Source organism: Enhydra lutris, unplaced genomic scaffold (assembly GCF_002288905.1).
Source record: "Enhydra lutris kenyoni isolate GAN:26980312 unplaced genomic scaffold, ASM228890v2 scaffoldscaffold3, whole genome shotgun sequence".
Lineage (NCBI taxonomy): Eukaryota > Metazoa > Chordata > Mammalia > Carnivora > Mustelidae > Enhydra > Enhydra lutris.
The window spans coordinates 22,849,375-22,867,522 of NW_019154087.1; the positions used below are offsets into that span (position 1 = coordinate 22,849,375).

The 18,148-nt window shown below is 44.5% G+C and overlaps 1 pseudogene; it reads right to left on the reverse strand.

Annotated features, from left to right (window-relative positions):
• Window positions 1–2,947: 2,947 nt before the first annotated feature.
• On the reverse strand, window positions 2,948–3,375 carry LOC111156189 (annotated as a pseudogene).
• Between the last annotated feature and the right edge of the window lie 14,773 nt (window positions 3,376–18,148).

Consider the following 18,148-nt stretch of genomic DNA (forward strand, 5'->3'; position numbering starts at 1 on the left):
CCAGGGGCATGGGGGGAGGAGGGGGCAGTCCTGGGCAAAAGCTAACCTCGGCCCAGCAAGACCATGGCTGTAGAAGGCAGAGGAGAATCTGAAAACCTGTGCTCTTTGTTGGCCTGTGCCTGCCACAACACAGGGGTAAATAACACAAGCAAAACCACAGTATTCAATGATCTTCAACACGTTGATTCAGAAAACATGTACTGAGCGTCTGCATCATGCTAGGAAATACCAAAACAAAAAACAAAACAAAACAAAAAACCCACCAAACAAAACAAAACAAAACCTACCTATAAGTTCTGCTGTTAAGGAGCTCATTCTGAAAGGATCTAATTTCAACAGAAAATCATGTTACGCTATGGTAGTCCAGGGACAAAGAAAGGCCTCAGTACTCTGGAACAAAGAGAGAACATCTAGCCGGCAGGGGTGATGTTGAGAAGGGAGAGGGTGAGGAAAGTTTGCCGTAGGAGACAGCGGAGGTCAATTTATTTGTGCCTTAAATCACATCTCTAAAACACAAGACCATTATCTACAGGAATCCTCCATATAAGCAAACCCAGCGAATACTGTGTTTTCCTCTTACCCAACTTGTCAAGAATTTACAACAGCACCAATTACTCCATCCTGCTCTAGACACCTGGTTCTGTCGGCATCTGGAACATCCTTCCCTTCTGGTCTTCCTCCTGCCTCAATGGTTCCTCCATGGTCTCCTACTTGATCTCCCAACTGTCATTGCTTGAAGCCTTATCTCTCTCTCTTCTCTACCTGTGAAGTCTCCCTAGGTGACGGCAGATTCCCCAAACATCTCGGAACCCAACCTCACCCCTGAACACAGGTCACTGCTGGTTGACATCTGTCTCCATGAGAAAGGACTAACAGGCAACTCAAACTTACCAGTGGCCAGAACAGAACTCTATTCCCCACAACCCTCTTACCTACTTACCACCCATCTGGCAGTTCTGCTTGACTTCTCCTACTCTCTCGTGTCACTCATCAAAGCCTAACCAAGTCTTGTCAACCCTGGGATGCCTGGGTGTCTTATTCGGTGAAGTGTCTGCCTTCGGCTCAGGTCATAATCCCAGGGTCCTGAGATTGAGTCCCACACTGGGCTCCCTCCTCAGCGGGGAGCCTGATTTTCCCTATGCCTGCCACTATACCTGCTTGCTGTCACTCTCTCTCTCTCTGATCAATCAATCTTGTCAATCCTATCTCCATTCCTCTCCAATCCATCCAGGGCTCTCCCTCTTCAACACTGCCCTCTTACTGCTGGCCGCATACCTTCTCAGGCAGTAGCTTCACAACTGATCTTGCTTCTACTCTTGGCCCCTTCTACTTCCTTCTTTGCCCAGCAGCCACAGTATGTCACAAATCTAAATCAGATCATGCCGGCTCCTTCTTAGACCACTTCTTGACACCTTCTCACTGCATTTGCAAGGAGGCTCATGCTCCGTACCAAGTCTGCAAGACCCACCCCGCCTGATCTGGAGGGGCCTGGCCACTTCTCACTCCCACTCCTGGTGTGACCAAGCACTCTCGTCCTCCGCCTGCTGCACACGCCCTTCCCTCTCATCCTTTACACTTCAGTGCAAGTCCCACTGCTTCCAACAAGCCTCTCCTGACTGTGGTGGCACAGGCTTTCCCAGTCACTCTACACCGGGTGACAGAGCTGCCTTTGAAGCATGGATCCAACACTGAACTTTACCTTGTTTATGTACTGGTCTTACTTGTTTACATTGCTCAACCTCCCTGTGTAGCATCTTTTCTTCCCCCAACACATTAACTCCAACAATCTCCATGAGAGTAGAAACCTCAACTCCTGTTCACTGAATCCCTAGAATCAAGAATAAAATCTAGGGGCGCCTCGGTGGCTCAGTCAGCTAAGCGTCTGCCTTTGGCTCAGGTCATGATCTCGGGGTCCTGGGATGGAGTCCTGCTTCGGGATCCCTGCTCAGCAGGAAACCTACTTCTCCCTCTCCTACTCCCCCGCCCCGCTTGTGTTCCCTCTCTCTCTCTCTGTCAAATAAATAAATAAAATCTTAAAAAAAAAAAGAATAAAGTTTAGCACATAGCAAGTGCTCAAAACATTGTGTCGAATGTACTAATCAATTTCAGAAGGAACTGAGGAGGGCCTGGGACCATGTCTCAACTGTCTGTATCCAAGAGGCATTTGAATAAAGTCAATACATCTGTGAAACCCAAAGCAACCCATCTTGAGAATTTCGTGACAACAACGGCTTGCCCAGTAGCTGGGGAGTTTTTTGCTATGAGACCCTCTGCTTTTAGTCATTTTCCCACACAGGACTGCGCTCTTCCCTTCCTTCCTCCCTTCCCTCCACTCCCTTTCACACCCACCATGCCTGTGCCTTCTTATATTCTAACCTTAAAGTTCCTGGCACACGGATATTTGATATCAAGTAATGATTTCCATCATCCTGTTTTTACAGGAGTCTTGCTTCTCAGAGTGCTACGATAAGCAACGGAGTAAGGGCATAAACTAGAGAGCAGCATTATGGATATAAACAGGGCGAGGACAGGACGAATATAACAGGACAGGTGGCAGATAAACAGGTCAGACAGCAAGGTGAGAGACAAGAGGAGTTAAGTGCGCTGAACCCTGAGGGGCTGAGGCCAGGCCAGACGCCCACACACATCCCATGGATCACAGCTGTAAGCTGTCATCTCTTCTGTTTGCATGAGCCTAATTATTGAAATAATTCTTTTCTAGGCCCAGACACACCTCCTGACATTGAAATTCACACATTACGTCACCAGTAACTATAGAGGCATGTTCCACCATAATGCTGAGCCTGCTCAGTCTTCTAGCAAAAGGCACGGGAACCAGCTTTCTCTGGGGCTCACCAAGGTGACTCCATGACATCATTTAGTTTTAGTTTTTGTTTTTTGTTTTTTTGCCACTGAGGCATTTTATTCGCACATATGTATTCTATCCCTAGAAGAAGAATCCCAGGATTCTCCCTCCTCTGTGTTTTCGTCTTGCTCCTTCAGGACCCATGATGCCAGCAGACGCTGTCAGGACAATGAAACCAAAGTGGCAGGATGGGAGCAGGTTATCCTGCCATTTTTCTAGATCTTTCAGTTGTACATCAGATCTCGGGCTGATCACTCCACGCTTGTTCAACCTGCCTGTGAGGTTCACAGAAATTTTCCCTGCTCTGTGATCATCAATGATTTCAAATTCGCCAATGCAACCAGGCTTCGTCATCACGGCGAGAAACCGGGCGATGACTCTGGAGCCCGGCCTACTAAGAAGCTGGAGTCTGCCTCCTTTCCAGCATTGTTACTGCTCCTGACAGCACCTGCCATGACATTCCTGCACACCACTATGGTGGCAAGGAAAGATGGCGGGAAGAGTGACATCACTCAATTTTTACACAACACACCAGAATCACTGGATGGCAACTATTCAAGAATTCTCTCCAGATTCAAGGAGGGTATCCCTGCTTAAGGGTAAAGTTGGTCAGAGCAGCACTGCCTGGTAGGGTAGCTGCTAGCCACATGTGGTTACTAAGCCCTCGGGATGTGGCCAATCCATGGAGAGATGTGCTGTGAGTGCAGATTAAGGAAAAAAATGTATAAGCATGTCAAGAACTTTTAGATTGATCATAACTGATAATATGAAATAGAACATTTTGATATATGGAGTTAAAATATGTTCTTAAAATTAAGTTCACCTTTTTTAACTTTTTGTAACAAAAAATGTGGCTGTCGGAAAACTCAAATTATGTATATGACCATCATGTGTGGCTCATATATACTTCTACTGGACAACCCTGGGTTCTTAGTGGATGGTTATCTCCTGGGGTAAGGGTGGGAGGGCAGGGAAGCACACTGGTCCCAGGTCTGGGCTTTGTCCAGAAACTCTTTCATCAGTTCACCCAGGAGAGAGACACTAGGGAGCTGATTCATGCTAATGAAAGATGCAACAGAAAATATCAGTCTATTAACTTATCAGTAATGGCTAGGGGATCGGACAGATACCTGCTGGTATGAGCGAAGGTTCCTAGGCCTCTTACATAACCTAGACAACCTCATTCTGCTATGGAGACACTGGCAGGGAAAAGCAAACCATTCACCAAGAATTACTTGATGGGGATAAAATGCAAGTGAATGAGTCAAGGGTCAGATAAGAGCACTGCATGCACAGAGCCGAGGCTCAAGAGGTTCCTATGCTAGAGAAGGGAGAGTCCAGAAAACCTCTGCCCAGAGCATTGTAGAACACAGACAAAAACTTTCTTTCCTCCACATCGTTTTGAGTTTTTTCCAGACCTTCATGTTTATAAGAGGAAATCAATCCTACTTTTTTATACATCTATAATTTCCCCCCTAAACTAACAAAGTGACTCCAAATCTAAAAGCGTATATTTAAAGGAAATGCAAATATGAATTATGTCCTACCTCTGTGGTTTTTAGGAGTTTCCAATTTTTAATGCATTTCTATGCAAGGCAGTCTCCTCCTCCCAGAAACTGCCATATATATATATTTATGCCATCCTGTTAATTTTCCACTCATATTTCTTTAAGATTATTTTTAAAAATCTTACATTAGCCTTTGTTTCATTTTTTTATATAGGAAAATGCCCAAGATTTTATTCCTTACACTGCTATTTCTACATTGTAACAAAGGAGAGACCCTTAATTAATCAAAGTTGTCTCCAAATCACAATGTAAGATTAGGAGAGATTAGTTACTGGAGGAAGCCTTAAAACAAACAACAACAACAACAACAACAAACACTAACCCCATCCATTAAAACTATTATCTTTAAATACCAATAATTGATACTTTGATTCCAAGATATCACCTACTGGGGGGCCTAAAACCCTCTGGATACTTGCTATAGATGATAGACGATCCGATGAACGATATTCTCTTTTATTTAATGCGTTACAGTTTGGGAAGTCTTTGCCTAGATGTATCCTTGCTCTCCGAGAATGCATATTAACATTGTTAGGTAAGCAAAGAGCTAATTTTAAAAAATTAAAGCAAATCTGTAGTCAAAACTCAAGTGATCATCTCTACCACATTTGGGCTATCATCTTACCCCCAGACAAATGCTGGATGGTGACAAGTACTCTGTGGGATGCAGCCGCATTTCTGTCCAGCAACTCTGATGGGAAAGGCCCAAGGGCCACTACTTGCTCCATAGACTGTTTTTTGCTAAAATCTTGGAACTGGCATTTTAAACATTGACCAGGTGTAAAAATGTATAGAATTATCGAGTCAACTCCCTCTGCCCCTAAAGTGGCTAATTTTGCCACTTTGTACAACAGGATAATAGGAAAATAGGATAGCCCCCAAAATGTAAACACTCACCACACCTGATGTGCCCCTAACCGTAAGTCATGAGATTAAGCAACTTTCCCGGGGCTGGCAAAGGAACAGAACCGAATTTGCCAAGTGTTCTGATAACTCTATTAGTTTCCCTTCGGTGCTTTAACAGGTTACTACAAATTCAGTGGCTTAAACAACATGCATTTATTTTCTTACACTTCTGGAGGTCAGAAGTACAAAATGGTTTGCACTGGGCTAGAATCCAAGTGTCAGCAGGGCTGCATTCCTTTCTGGAGGCCCTCGGGAGAATCTAGTTTCGCCTTTTCTAGCTATTAGAAACTGCATCCATTCCTTGGCTCGTGGCCCCCTTCCATCTTCAAAGCCAGTAATGGTCCTTTGAGTTTTTTAAACTCAAAGCTCTGTTAGTTCTGAGTCTCTGGTTCTGACTCTTGTGCTTCCCTTTTCCACTGGGTCCAACCAGACAATCCAGGCTAATCTCCATATGGTAACATCAGCTGATTAGCAACCTTAAGTCCCTCTTGCCATATAACATAAGGGATACATAGATTCTGGGGCTTAGGATGTGAAACCTTCAGGGGGCCATGACTCTGCCTAACACCATCTCCAATACTTATGGGAAAATAGTCAATGAAACCTCACGTACAAGCTACTCTCCCCCAACAGAACTTTCAACTGTAATTGGTGAAAGAACTAAAACTGAAAAAATAAGTATCATTAGAGTAGCAGGCATAAGATTGCAGATCTTCTTACTGAGCTGAATGCACTAATCAGGGGAAAGAAGAATGTACTTCTTTCCCAAACTCATCACCAAGCCTGACTAAACACTCAGAAACTTCTGGAGAAAAATGTCGGAGGGGCACCTGGGTAGCTCAGTGAGTTAAACATATACCTTTGGCTCAGATCGTGATCTCAGGGTCCTGGGATGGAGCCCCACATTGGGCTCCCTGCTCAGCTCTCCTCTGACCCTGCCCCAGTTGTGTTGTCTCTCTCTGCCCCCGACCCCTCGTGTGTTCTCCTGTGCCCTCTCAAATAAAATCTTAAAAAAAAAAAGAAAAAACAAAAAACTGTGACAAAACTGTACTGAAAATTAAGTACTGCCATCTTTCAATACTGATACTGAAATATAGGACCTCATTTAACCCTCCATACAGTAAATCACAGGGATTTGATGGCATGTTTGGACAGGTGTGAAGTTTCCTTTGAAAAACTGCACATGTAAGGACACAAAGGGGACCCACATTGTGAGATACATGCTAGATTCTATAATCAACAGTGTGGTGGTTCAACTCTGCCACTAAACTGTCTCCTTTCAAAACCTAATTCTGCCTCCTCCCAGCTGTGTGACCTTAGGCAAGTGACCTAACCTCTCTGTCTCAAATGGGGATCCTTAAGATGGGGATAATAACATGCACTTCAGCGTGTTTGGGGAGATGTAAATCGGTTCTAAGTGCTCAGATAAAAAGCCCCAACAAATAGTGAGTGCTTTAAGTATTTGGTAAATACGATTTTAAATGTTTCTGCCTGCTGCTTAAAACTCGCCAATCAAACTATATTTCAAGGGAGTGTACTTCTGAGCACTAACCAATCCATCATAAAGGATATATTATACATACACACACACATATACAAATATAATTTAATAAAAACAATGCCCTCTGTAGCTATTAAAGTTTGGTAGCTATTGGGGGCGGGTGGTAGTCACAACTGGAGGTTAAACAACTTGCAGAACAAATGCAAATGTCAGAAAACAGTAGCATCTGTGTGAAATAAACCATCTCAGGGCCTCCTAGAGAAAGACTCACAGCATCGGGGAGGACAGTGGGGTCTGTGATTCTTAATGGCCCCAAGCATTTTCTGGGACAGTGGTGTTCATGGTACAATACTCCTCAGAAGGCTGAGCTCTGTGGGGCACAGAGGCGGCTGTGCGACGTGAACGCTCCCAGCATCTGCTGAGAGGCCTGGCATATGGTGACTGCGGCTCTGAAAGCTTGTCAGCATTCACAGCTGACGTGATATACTTCTTATGAAAGTTCTCGAATTCAGTGGTGGTGTACAAACAACTTCCGGGATTTTATTTTAACCTCCACAAGAAGGACGAGGGAAGGCAGATCGACAGAACCCAGACCCTACCAATAATGCGCATAATGTGACAAATGGCTATTTTATTACAAAAGAAATAATAAGCGATAATTTGATTTTTGAGATAATAGGATGGAACACTTTGTCTTTAAAAGTTAGAGATGCAGCTTGTCTGCCAAAAAAACAATGAACACTAAGCCACTGAGTAGTTATATGAACCAAGCATTACCCTCAATGTTTAACTCATGAAGTTTTTTATACATCATAGGGTCACCTTCTGAAGTAAATATTTTATTCCCTTGTTAACAGCCAGGAAATGGAGGTGCATCTGAGGAAGCTGCCCAAGGTCACCTAGTGGTGAGCAGCAGTGTTGGGTCTCACAACACCCCACTGCCCTCCCCGAGGATTGTGTCTTTCTCTAGGAGGCCCTGAGACCTGTCTTTTACACAGAGGCTCCTGTTTTCTGAGATTTGCCTTTGTCCTGGTGGGGCAAGCCTGTGTGGGTTCACCTCTCTGGCACTCCTTCATGACCTTGAATCAGCTGTGACCAGATAAGCATCCCACGGTAAACATACAATCCTATATCAAAAGGTATTGTATCACCTGCCCCACCCCCTCAAACTGCCACATCTCCAGAGTGAGTGGGAAGATTACAGAAAGCCCTGAGGGATATTGGGCAGTGCAGGGTCTCCCCTCAAACTCTTGCTCTACTTCTTACCGGCTCTGCCGCCTGGAGTATGTTAACCTTTCTAAAAATGGTTTCCCTACCTCCACAGCGGAGAGCACACAGTTTCTATTTTGCAGGTCAGTCTGAAGATGAAGAGAGGTTCTAATGCAGATGTGGAAAATGCTATCTCCGAGTCTCTCAAATTATCTAACCATTACTATTTCACCAGATTCGCTCCAGCTCTGTTTTCAAAGGCTTGAACGATTCGCTCCAGCTCTGTTTTCAAAGGCTTGAACGTTCAAGTTTCAAAGGCTTCACATTCAAGTTCAACAACGGCCGCAAGTATTTTCCTGAGAAGTCTCTGCTTCTCTTTGGAGACGGACTGCCATCTAAAGGTTTGCCTCCAGGGTACCTCAATTAGCTAAGTGGTCCATGATCCAAAACCACGTATTCTTTCTTTGACCCACTTCTCTAGACCTAAATGAGAACTCATTCCTTCACGTTTTCTCTAGATGTTAAGTCAGATTACCTACTTAAAGTAATTTTTAACCCCTTCCCGTGGAATGTGTGTTAAGAGGTGCCTTCCCAGGATGAGTTTCATCAGCTTGTGACATGTGTTTGCACCCCTGCCAGGCCAACCTCTGCAGGATCTCTCAGGACCCCATTTCCAAGATGGAGGAGCCAATTCCCCCTCCCACCCCCCACCCCCTCACCCCACCAGGGGACACCTTGAGTTGCCTCTGGCACATTCCCAGCTGTGTTTCTGCAGTGGTCTCTCCACCTCCAGAGCTCCTCCTCCCTTCAGTTTCTTCCCATTCATGGAAAAGCTTTTCAAGAATGTAATTCCCATTACATAGTTTGCACTTCTAATCATCTTAATAAAAAGAGGTCATTAAGTTCCAGGGTGGACCTGCATACCCCAATTCTCTATAATAGGATGCCCCCAGTTCCAGATGGAGAACAATCTGCCACTATTCCGACACTCATGGAGACTTTCTCGGGGTGAAACGAGTACTGCCAGGTACACTTAAGAGTCAAGGATTCCGGGGGAGCCTGGGAGGCTCAGTGGGTTAAGCCGCTGCCTTCGGCTCAGGTCATGATCTCGGAGTCCTGGGATGGAGCCCCACATCGGGCTTTCTGCTCAGCAGGGAGCCTGCTTCCTCCTCTCTCTCTGCCTGCCTCTCTGCCTGCTTGTGATCTCTCTCTGTCAAATAAATAAATAATATCTTTAAAAAAAAAAAAAAGAGTCAAGGATTCTGGAAGGTGGGTATCTCAGCTCCTTCTCAATTCTGCCTGAGGCTAGCCCTGACAATTGAGCATCCTCCTTCCCACAGTTGAAATGTCTCATGATAAATGAACCTCAGTACAGGCACTACCAGGGAAAGAAGTGACATTTACCTGAAAGGGTCCTTCCAGAGTCTTTCTCTTTGACTTTCAATAGCTGGGTGTCTTTTCTGACTCTTGGGCTTTGAATTTGTTACCTTCATTTCTTTTCATCCCCTCCTCTTTAACAATTTTAGTATGTGGTTTTATTCTTTAACAGTATGGAGGGATATATTGAAAGAAAAGATGCACATATACAACACTCAATCCACTTAATGCTTTAAAAAAAAAATCTAGGAATGTGCCAAGTTTGGTTTGAAAATTTTAAGTGACATGATCAAAAATTTTAAGTGACATGATCAAATTACCTAATTTGGTAATTTGGTTTGGTAGCAGGGAAAACCAGTCAGCAAATAACACCTTACCCTTTTTATACTTTTTTTTTTAAGATTTTATTTCAGAGAGAGAGAGAATGAGCACGAGTGGGGGGAAGGGCAGAAGGAGAGGGAGAAGCAGAGTCTCTGCTAAGCGGGGAGCCTGAGGAGAGCCTCCATCCCAGGACTCTGGGATCGGGACCTGAGCCAAAGGCAGCTGCTTAACTGACTGAGCCACCCAGGCTGCCCCCTTTTTAAACTTTCATTCTATGACCTGTTTCTTTACATTCTGCTTTGAATTACAAGTCATTGTTAGAAATTAATAAATGGAACTGATTTGAGTTTCTGTATGAAGAAGCTAAACTGATCACTACTCATAATCCAATACCCTTTATCAAAACCATGAGGGGATAAAGTAACTAGCATTGGAAATGGAAAAATAAACTCAAAGCAAAATTTAAATCCTGATTCAGGGTAGCAAAGAGGGTATGATATTAGCATAAAACTTGAGAATGCTCAAATGAAGAAATGTTTTATACCTATCATGAAAATTAGCAAATGGAAATGTATTGCACTTTCATTAAATCAATCCCACAAAGTCTTCCCGATAATATGCTTTTCAAGAGTTCAAACAAATGCATAAGGCTTTTTAAAAAGGTGACCTACTTAAAAGTGATGCAGCTTGGTTAAACCTAGTGTAGTGATAAATCTGCTAAATGCAACGTCTGAAATTTTTAACTTGTCTACCTTTATGGGGACTAAGGAGGCAAATTGTGGAAGTAGAATTTCTTATAGAGAGCTACCTGACAAAATTAGCGGGGTTCCACTCTGCTCTATTTGCCCACAAAAGATTAGCTTTCTGGCTAATAACAAAATACAAGCCCAAATATCTCTTTAAGAAAGCCCGTGTGTTCTGTTTTCATCAGATAAATCCCTTGTGTAATGAGCTACTGACCTATCGTGCAGCTCCACAGAGAATGTCGATCCTATTGCTGAAATCTTAAGAGAAACACTAAAGGAACACTGAAATTAAAACTCTTGAGTTTTAAAGAGAAAGCTTTCTAATTCTGAATATGATTTTTAAAAAGGCAGCTACATTAAACACTATAAGCCACGTTTTAAAATGCAAAATGACCAAAATCATCATGGCCAGACACATAGATACAGCTAGAAGAATACTTAGTGCAGAGTTGCTGAAAATAATAAAACTGGAAACAAACTAACTGTCCCCAGGTAGAGGACTGGTTCAGTTGGGATGCAGCCATTGAATAGAAAACTATCAAAGCTGTTATCCAAAAGTATTTTATGATAAAGATGTCCACACCTGGATGAAAAAAAGCAAGTTAGAAAACCGTGACTAGGGAACAAATTTGGTTTTGTAGAGAATGACTTTCTAGCAGGTGCAACCTCAGGCAATCTAAATCAGTTTTCTCAATACACGTTAGCTCCTTGCGTTATAGGTCCTCACAGGATGAAAAACAATTTAAGGGTATAACACTAAGTGATTTTCTGGGGTGATTGTTGGTTTGTTTAATCTGTACTTATAAACTTCCATAAGTAATATACTACTTACTCTACAGGTAAAATTTAACAAATTGCAATATTATTACCCAGTGATTATCTTCCTAAAAATCTACCATGGGGTGCCTGGGTGGCTCTGTGGGTTAAGCCTCTGCCTTCAGCTAAGGTCATGATCTCAGGGTCCTGGGATCCAGCCCCACATCAGGCTCTCTGCTCAATGGGGAGCCTGCTTCTCCTTCCACCCCCTCCACCTGCCTCTCTGCCTACTTGTCATCTCTCTGTCAAATAAATAAATAAAATCTTTAAAAAAAATCTACCATCGTGCTTTGCTCACAGTAAATCAATCCTGGTATAGCTGAATTTACCCTTCAGATTTCATTTAAACAAGTTTGCTCTGGTGTCCACTTAAAATTATTTTAACGGCCTCACTTGTCTCTAATATTTTTATTGGGCAAAGCAAGGCATATTTGCATTGTTCATCCTCGTAAGAATTTATGATCCCCAATTCAGGACTCATTGTATAAGTCACTGGATCTTGCATTATCAGTGGCAGGAAGCCTATGGGAGTCTACTCACTTCCCGTTTCCTCCCAATTCCTCATCCTCTCCTCCTTTTTGGCTCCTTTTACCCCCTCCATAATCAAAAGCAAGGGGCGCTCTCTACTGGACTGTAAGCTTCAAGGACAAAAAAATCTCCTTCATGTTAGCATTACTAGTACCTAGCATAGTGGCTAGAATATAGTAGCTGCTCACTAAATGTTTAAGAATGGAACAAAGTGAATAAATGTCTGATAGCTCAGGTTAGAGGCTTCAATTCCTCCATAAGGGACTAAGTAAAGGTAGGCAGGCTACTCTAGTCCAAAACTGTCTAGAATTCTCAGTAATTGTCACCCCTCCCCCCAAAAAAACTCACTGCAAAGTAGCACTTTTGTAAAAAAAAGTTCCCATTTATATTCCTTTGTCTATTTTAATAGATGTAAGATTATTTCTATTTTGCCCTATATTTTGCTTAAAGTCCCTCCCAAATCCAAGAGTTTAAGTCACTTGCTCAAATATGGCAAGTAAGTTAACCATACAGATAGGTCTTCTGGATTTCAAAGCCCAAGACCTTTCCATATCATGTGGTGTGAAAAATTCCCTGTGACCTTTGACCCTAAAAGCTATCACACCTATGGTTAAGAACAAATGTTTTCAATAATTCCCAAGCAAATACTTCCCATCCTTCCATATATTTCCTTGAGCTTTTATAAGATCCCAGGAGAAGAGAAACTGAGGCCAGGAGGCAGCAACCCAAGGGTTTCCAGTATTTCCCTCCAGGTTGCTAAGTCAATCTGCTTTACTTAAAAATGAAAACTAAAGAAACCGAATTAAATATTAACTTGTAAGACAACACTTCAACAGAAGACTACTTTGGGGTGAGACTAGCAACAAACCAAGGAAAGGACTATAAAAAGGAAATTCTGCACTGCCTATTTTGAATAAATAAGTACAAAAAAGTTAAGGTTAGAGTTTTCCACCCCTCCAGTCTTCCTCCAGATTCCATGTTTGTCACTTTCCAGAGTTGCTCTCTGTATAAACAGTAAAGGGCAGTTCCACTGAAATGGGGTGGAAACCAAAGACCCTTTCAGGCATCCACAATGAAATGCTTAACTTCCTGAAGAGCTAAGGAACTTGCCAAAGGATCTCCCACGCGAAACCTCAGCCCACCAACTTTAAAAGCAGGAAATTTTGTGGAACTTAATTGATTATCACCCATGCCAGCTCTGGAACACACCATGATTTATACATAAACAGATACAACCGGTTGGGGTCCAGTTTGGGCCAGACGTTGCTGGGTCTTTCTCACTCTAACACCCTCGTTACTACCATCTGTAGTGACAGTCCCATTTTACTGAGTCAGTCTTCAATGAGACCGAGAACCACCGTTAATAGAGACTCCGAGTGACACCAAGGATTTGCAAAGTTAAGTTTAAATTGAAAATCCATGCCCAACCTAGAGTCACTAAACAGTGGAACCTCTTCAAAATTTAGCAAACACGTCAAAACGTTTTGAGGTCACTTCAGAGCAGACGAGACGAAACAGAAGAATGGCACAGATTGAAAAGAGAAATTAAAGATTACAGAACGTTTGAGTTCTTTCAAGAGGTGGCCGCGGGTTACTGATGATTATCCGACTCTCGGAGAGGTAGACGGGTCCATACCCACCCATTTGGCGGAGAATCCAACCCTCCTTTCCCTTAAGCAGAGTGGCTGGGGAATGCCAAACGTGGAAAGGTTTCTGGGTGGGCAGCCCAGGGCCGGGCTACTGCGGTTCACACATCGTCAGTAAGCGGCTCTGGGAAAAGAAAAAGACAGTCCCTCCTCCACCTCCTTAACTTCAGTCCTGCCCTCCCGGGCGGCTCTGCACCTTGTATGGTTTAATCTGTGTCCTTCCAACGCCAGCACCGAGTTCCCCGAAATGGTCGCAAATGAATGAGACGAATGCTCAGAGCCAGGAGCCTCAGCCACACATCCACCCCCCTACCAGGCAACACCAACGAAGGATGCCCTGGGGCGGGGCGCGCGGGGGCCGAATTAGAGCCACGTCCGCGCTCGCCATCCACCTTCCCCCTCCCCGCGCGGTGCCCGACGCGCGGCTTCTCAGCCCGGTCTCCTCCCGGGCCCCCTCCGGGCGCTGCTCACCCGCTCTCGGCTGGGGCTCCCGACGCTCCCTGCCGAAGGCACCGGCTCCCGGGCGGGGATCCGCCAGGAGACAGAGCCCGCTGCCGCAGCCACCCCCGGACCGAAGCCGCTAGAAAGTTTGCTCAGGGTCTCGCCGTCTGCGCCGCGGCCCCGCTAGGCAAGCCGCTCTCCGGGTCCCCCCGCCGCCGCCGCCCCCGAGGCCGCTCCCGGCGGCGCTGCAGCACGGGCCGGGCTCGGCGGCCGAGGACGGCTCCGTGCGCGCCGAGGGCGGGGTCTCCCCGCCCGCTCGGCCCGCGGCGCGGCGCGGCGCTCGCTGTTTACCGCGGCCCGGCGGCCCGCTCTCCCCGCCCGCCGCCCTGCGCGCTCCTGACATCATTCATTCTCTCACACCCTCGCCCGCCCACTCCATTTCCAAACAGTGACTCACCCGCGGCCCGGTGGCGGCAGCACTCGCTCCCGCCGCTGTGGCTGTCCAGGCGCAGAGCCGAGCTCGAAAAACCGGTGCGACTTCTTAAGAAGAAAACCCCAGCCGACCCTCCCCTCTCTCAGCCATTGAAGGTGCAGGGAAGGAGGGGCTTGTCCCGCTGGGCCGATTGGCTCCCGGCGGAAAGCCTGCGGGCCGGGAGCAGACCTCCTTGAGCGGTGGCGGAGATCAATCTGGGAAAGTTCTTTGGGTCCCACTCCCGGCAACTTTGAAGAATGGGGCCGGAAAGGGATCCCCCACCCCGTACCTTGCCTTATTCAGGAACTGCTACCTGACGACGGCGTGAGTGGGCTTGGGGACACCAGCCAACGCTTGTTCGAAGGGTGCCGCCCAGGCCTAGGTCAAAGAGGTGGGTTCCCAAACCTCAGGAGGTTGCCTGGCAAGGGTAGTCCTAGGTCGGCTCTGTGGCTAACTCTAGGTGCGAGCTGGAAGGGTTCTCCAAGTGAATGAGGCTTATAATACTTTCCCTTCGGTGACTAACTACCGTGTCACTCGTCCTAATCAATGTGCTTTTCTTTAAGGACAAGCGACCGTAACCAAAATAAACAGTGAAAAACTAGTTCTTTGCTCAAGTGAACGTTGCGCTCTTCCGCAGCTTTTGGAACACAGGGCACCCGGGCTGTGGTTTCTTTGATGAACTCAGCAGTTATGTTTTTAGAAGGGTGTTGCCTTCCTAAAAGATAGTCAAGGCTCTAGATTTCTTAGAGCTGCTATTCATACACCTGCTGGGCAGTTCTCTAAACAATGGCTGTCTCAGATTCTAACTGGGATGAATCAGAATGCGGCCCAAACTTTATTGAATTTAAATGATAAATGTTTTATGTTCATTTCTACTTCTGGACTGGGTAATGATGTTTAGAATTTGCACTGACTTATGGGCGATGCCGTACAATAAGGAAAAATCATCCAGAGGCATCTCTAGGTGCCTATTGCAGAAATCATGTAGGTAAACAATCATTCATCTATAGTAATTAAAAACTACTGTAAAAACAACAACAACAAAAAAATGCAGGACAGCCCCCAAACACACAACTGTGAGAGGCCACTACAGAAGTTTCCCCCAAATGAAGGTGCTCCTGAAATTAATCAAAGGTTCAGCATCACTATTGTGAAAAATGCACTCATTTAAAGCTACCGCAAGGTAAGGGGCACGTGAGTGGCTCAGTCTGTTGAGCTTCCAACTCTTGGTTTCAGCTCAGGTCATGCTCTGGGGGTCATGGGATGGAGCACCTGCCCCCCTCCCACACTCCTCAGGCAGTCTGCTTGAGATTCTCTCTCTCCCTCTGCCAATCCCCTGTTCTTTCTCTAATAAATAAATAAATACATCTTTAAAAGAAAAAAAAAAAAAAAACTATGGAAAGGTAAGAACCCAGAAGAGAACACCAACAACTGAAGTTTATTTTCCTCAGGTTTATTTTTCCTTTTCAGTAGGAGTTCGTTTTCGATTTTACAAAGCCCAGGCATTTTGCCCAGAAGACAATAGCAAATAGATTGGTTTGCTGGGATGCAGTCAAAGTAAATGGAAATTCAAATGAACAGTTTTTTGTAAAGACTCACAGACCTAATCAGAAGCTTGAATATCTTGTCCACTGGTAATGCAGAGGGACTGGATTCAAGTGCATAGCCACAGGCAAGTTTGGTGAATATCTCACTGACTCCCTACTTTATAATGGTCAAATATTTGGACGTTATAGAGATAAGTATCAGTAAGGTTTTCTCCAGTTCTCAAAAAATGATGCTGTGGGCTTTCAGGCCTAAGCAGAAGGATGAAGTAAAAAAGCTCAGAACAAAGCCTGCCACCCTGCTGTCTTCCTCCATGATGCAAGTCCTGCAGCTTCATCCCAGAGGGTCGCCTGTCCGGAAGGCAGCTGAATGGATAGTTCTGGATTTGTGGTTATTACTCGGTTTAAATATTGTGAATTAAATAACGATGTCATTTTATTACACACTTAAATATGCTCCAATAAATGTAATAGTGTAATTGTGATTGAGTTGCAAGTTTTTACATTTTTTTCATTGTTGGCATATGAGAAAGCAAATTATTCATCTTAATTTCTGTGTCTTGAAAAATGGTGACTTATCCTTCTCACAGAAAAGTGTTTTGCTTTTTTTTTTAAACTTTTTGATCTTACAATGTATCAGAGTTTCCTAAGTCCTTGCTGTAGTCAGCTTCCAAAAATTACAGTGCTACAGGCTCTAAGGGAAGGAAAGGGCTGGCCTGGCCAGTGTGTTCTTGTCAATTTTTTCTAAACCAGTGAATACCATAAATACCATTTTACAGATATTTCTTTGTTATGATAAAACATACTGATTAAGTTAGGGAAACATTTGTAGTTCTTATCTCCTCTTATAATAATGCCTACTCTGGATATAACATAAATCATTGACTCAACCAACAATGTTAATATATTGAGTTCCTACTTTGTGCCCATGCTGTTTATCTAAGAATCACCACATGCACTTCTAAACATTGGTCTCAGCAATGGGAAAGTTTTCTTAATTTACACTTTTTCCAGGATCTAGCATAGTGCCTAGCATGTAATACTCAATGAGTGAAATAAACAAATGAACAAGCCTTAAACAACAAACCAATAGTGAAGTGACTCCATGTTAGGGGATACTCTGTAGGCAATAAAAAAAACAAAATAGTCCCATAGTCTCTGACTTTAAATGTGTCCTTGCTGGGGCACCTGGATGCCACAATTGGTTAAGCATCCCATCCTTGGTTTCAGCTCAGGTCACGCTCTCCGGGTTGTGAGATTGAGCCCAGAGTTGATTTTTGTGCTCAGCACGGAGTCTGCTTAAGCCTCTCTCTCCCCCTCCCTCTGCCCCTCCTGCTTTTGTGCATGCTCTCTTGCTCTCTCGATTTCTGAAATAAACAAATCTTTAAAGATTTTTTTCTTTTAATTTATTTGACAGACAGATCGCAAGTAGGCAGAGAGGCAGGCAGAGAGAAGGGGGGAAGCAGGCTCCCCGCCGAGTAGAGAGCCCAATGCAGGACTCGATCCCAGGACCCTGGGATCATGACCTGGGCCGAAGGCAGAGGCTTCAACCCACTGAGCCACCCAGGCACTCCTGAAATAAACAAAACTTTAAAAAAAGAAAATAAGGGGCGCCTGGGTGGCTCAGTGGGTTAAGCCGCTGCCTTCGGCTCGGGTAATGATCTCAGGGTCCTGGGATCGAGCCCCACATCGGGCTCTCTGCTCAGCGGGGAGCCTGCTTCCTCCTCTCTCTCTGCCTGCCTCTCTGCCTGCTTATGATCTCTCTGTCAAATAAATAAATAAAATCTTTAAAAAAAAATAAAATAAAATAAAAAAAATAAAAAAAGAAAATAAAACGGTCCTTGTTAGTGACAAATATAAGCAGTGAAGGAAGCAGAGGGAAAACACAACACATACACACACACCCCAACACACACACACCATTTTTGTGAAATAAACACCACTTCTATGAAAAAATCTAGAACCAAACTACATTACCTCTTGCCAGGGAGGTATCGAAGGGCAGAGTGTGAAGGAGAAACTTGCATTTTTGGATTACTTTTCAATAAACCTGTATTTTGGGAATTAAAAACAGCAACACAAGCAACGTTAAAACTTAAGAAGACAATAATATAAGTCCATGACAGGGGGTTGATGCCTCATTGCAGAGACAGTAACACCCAGAACTGTTAGAGAATAAGGCTGTTCACCTTCTGGATTTGGAATTT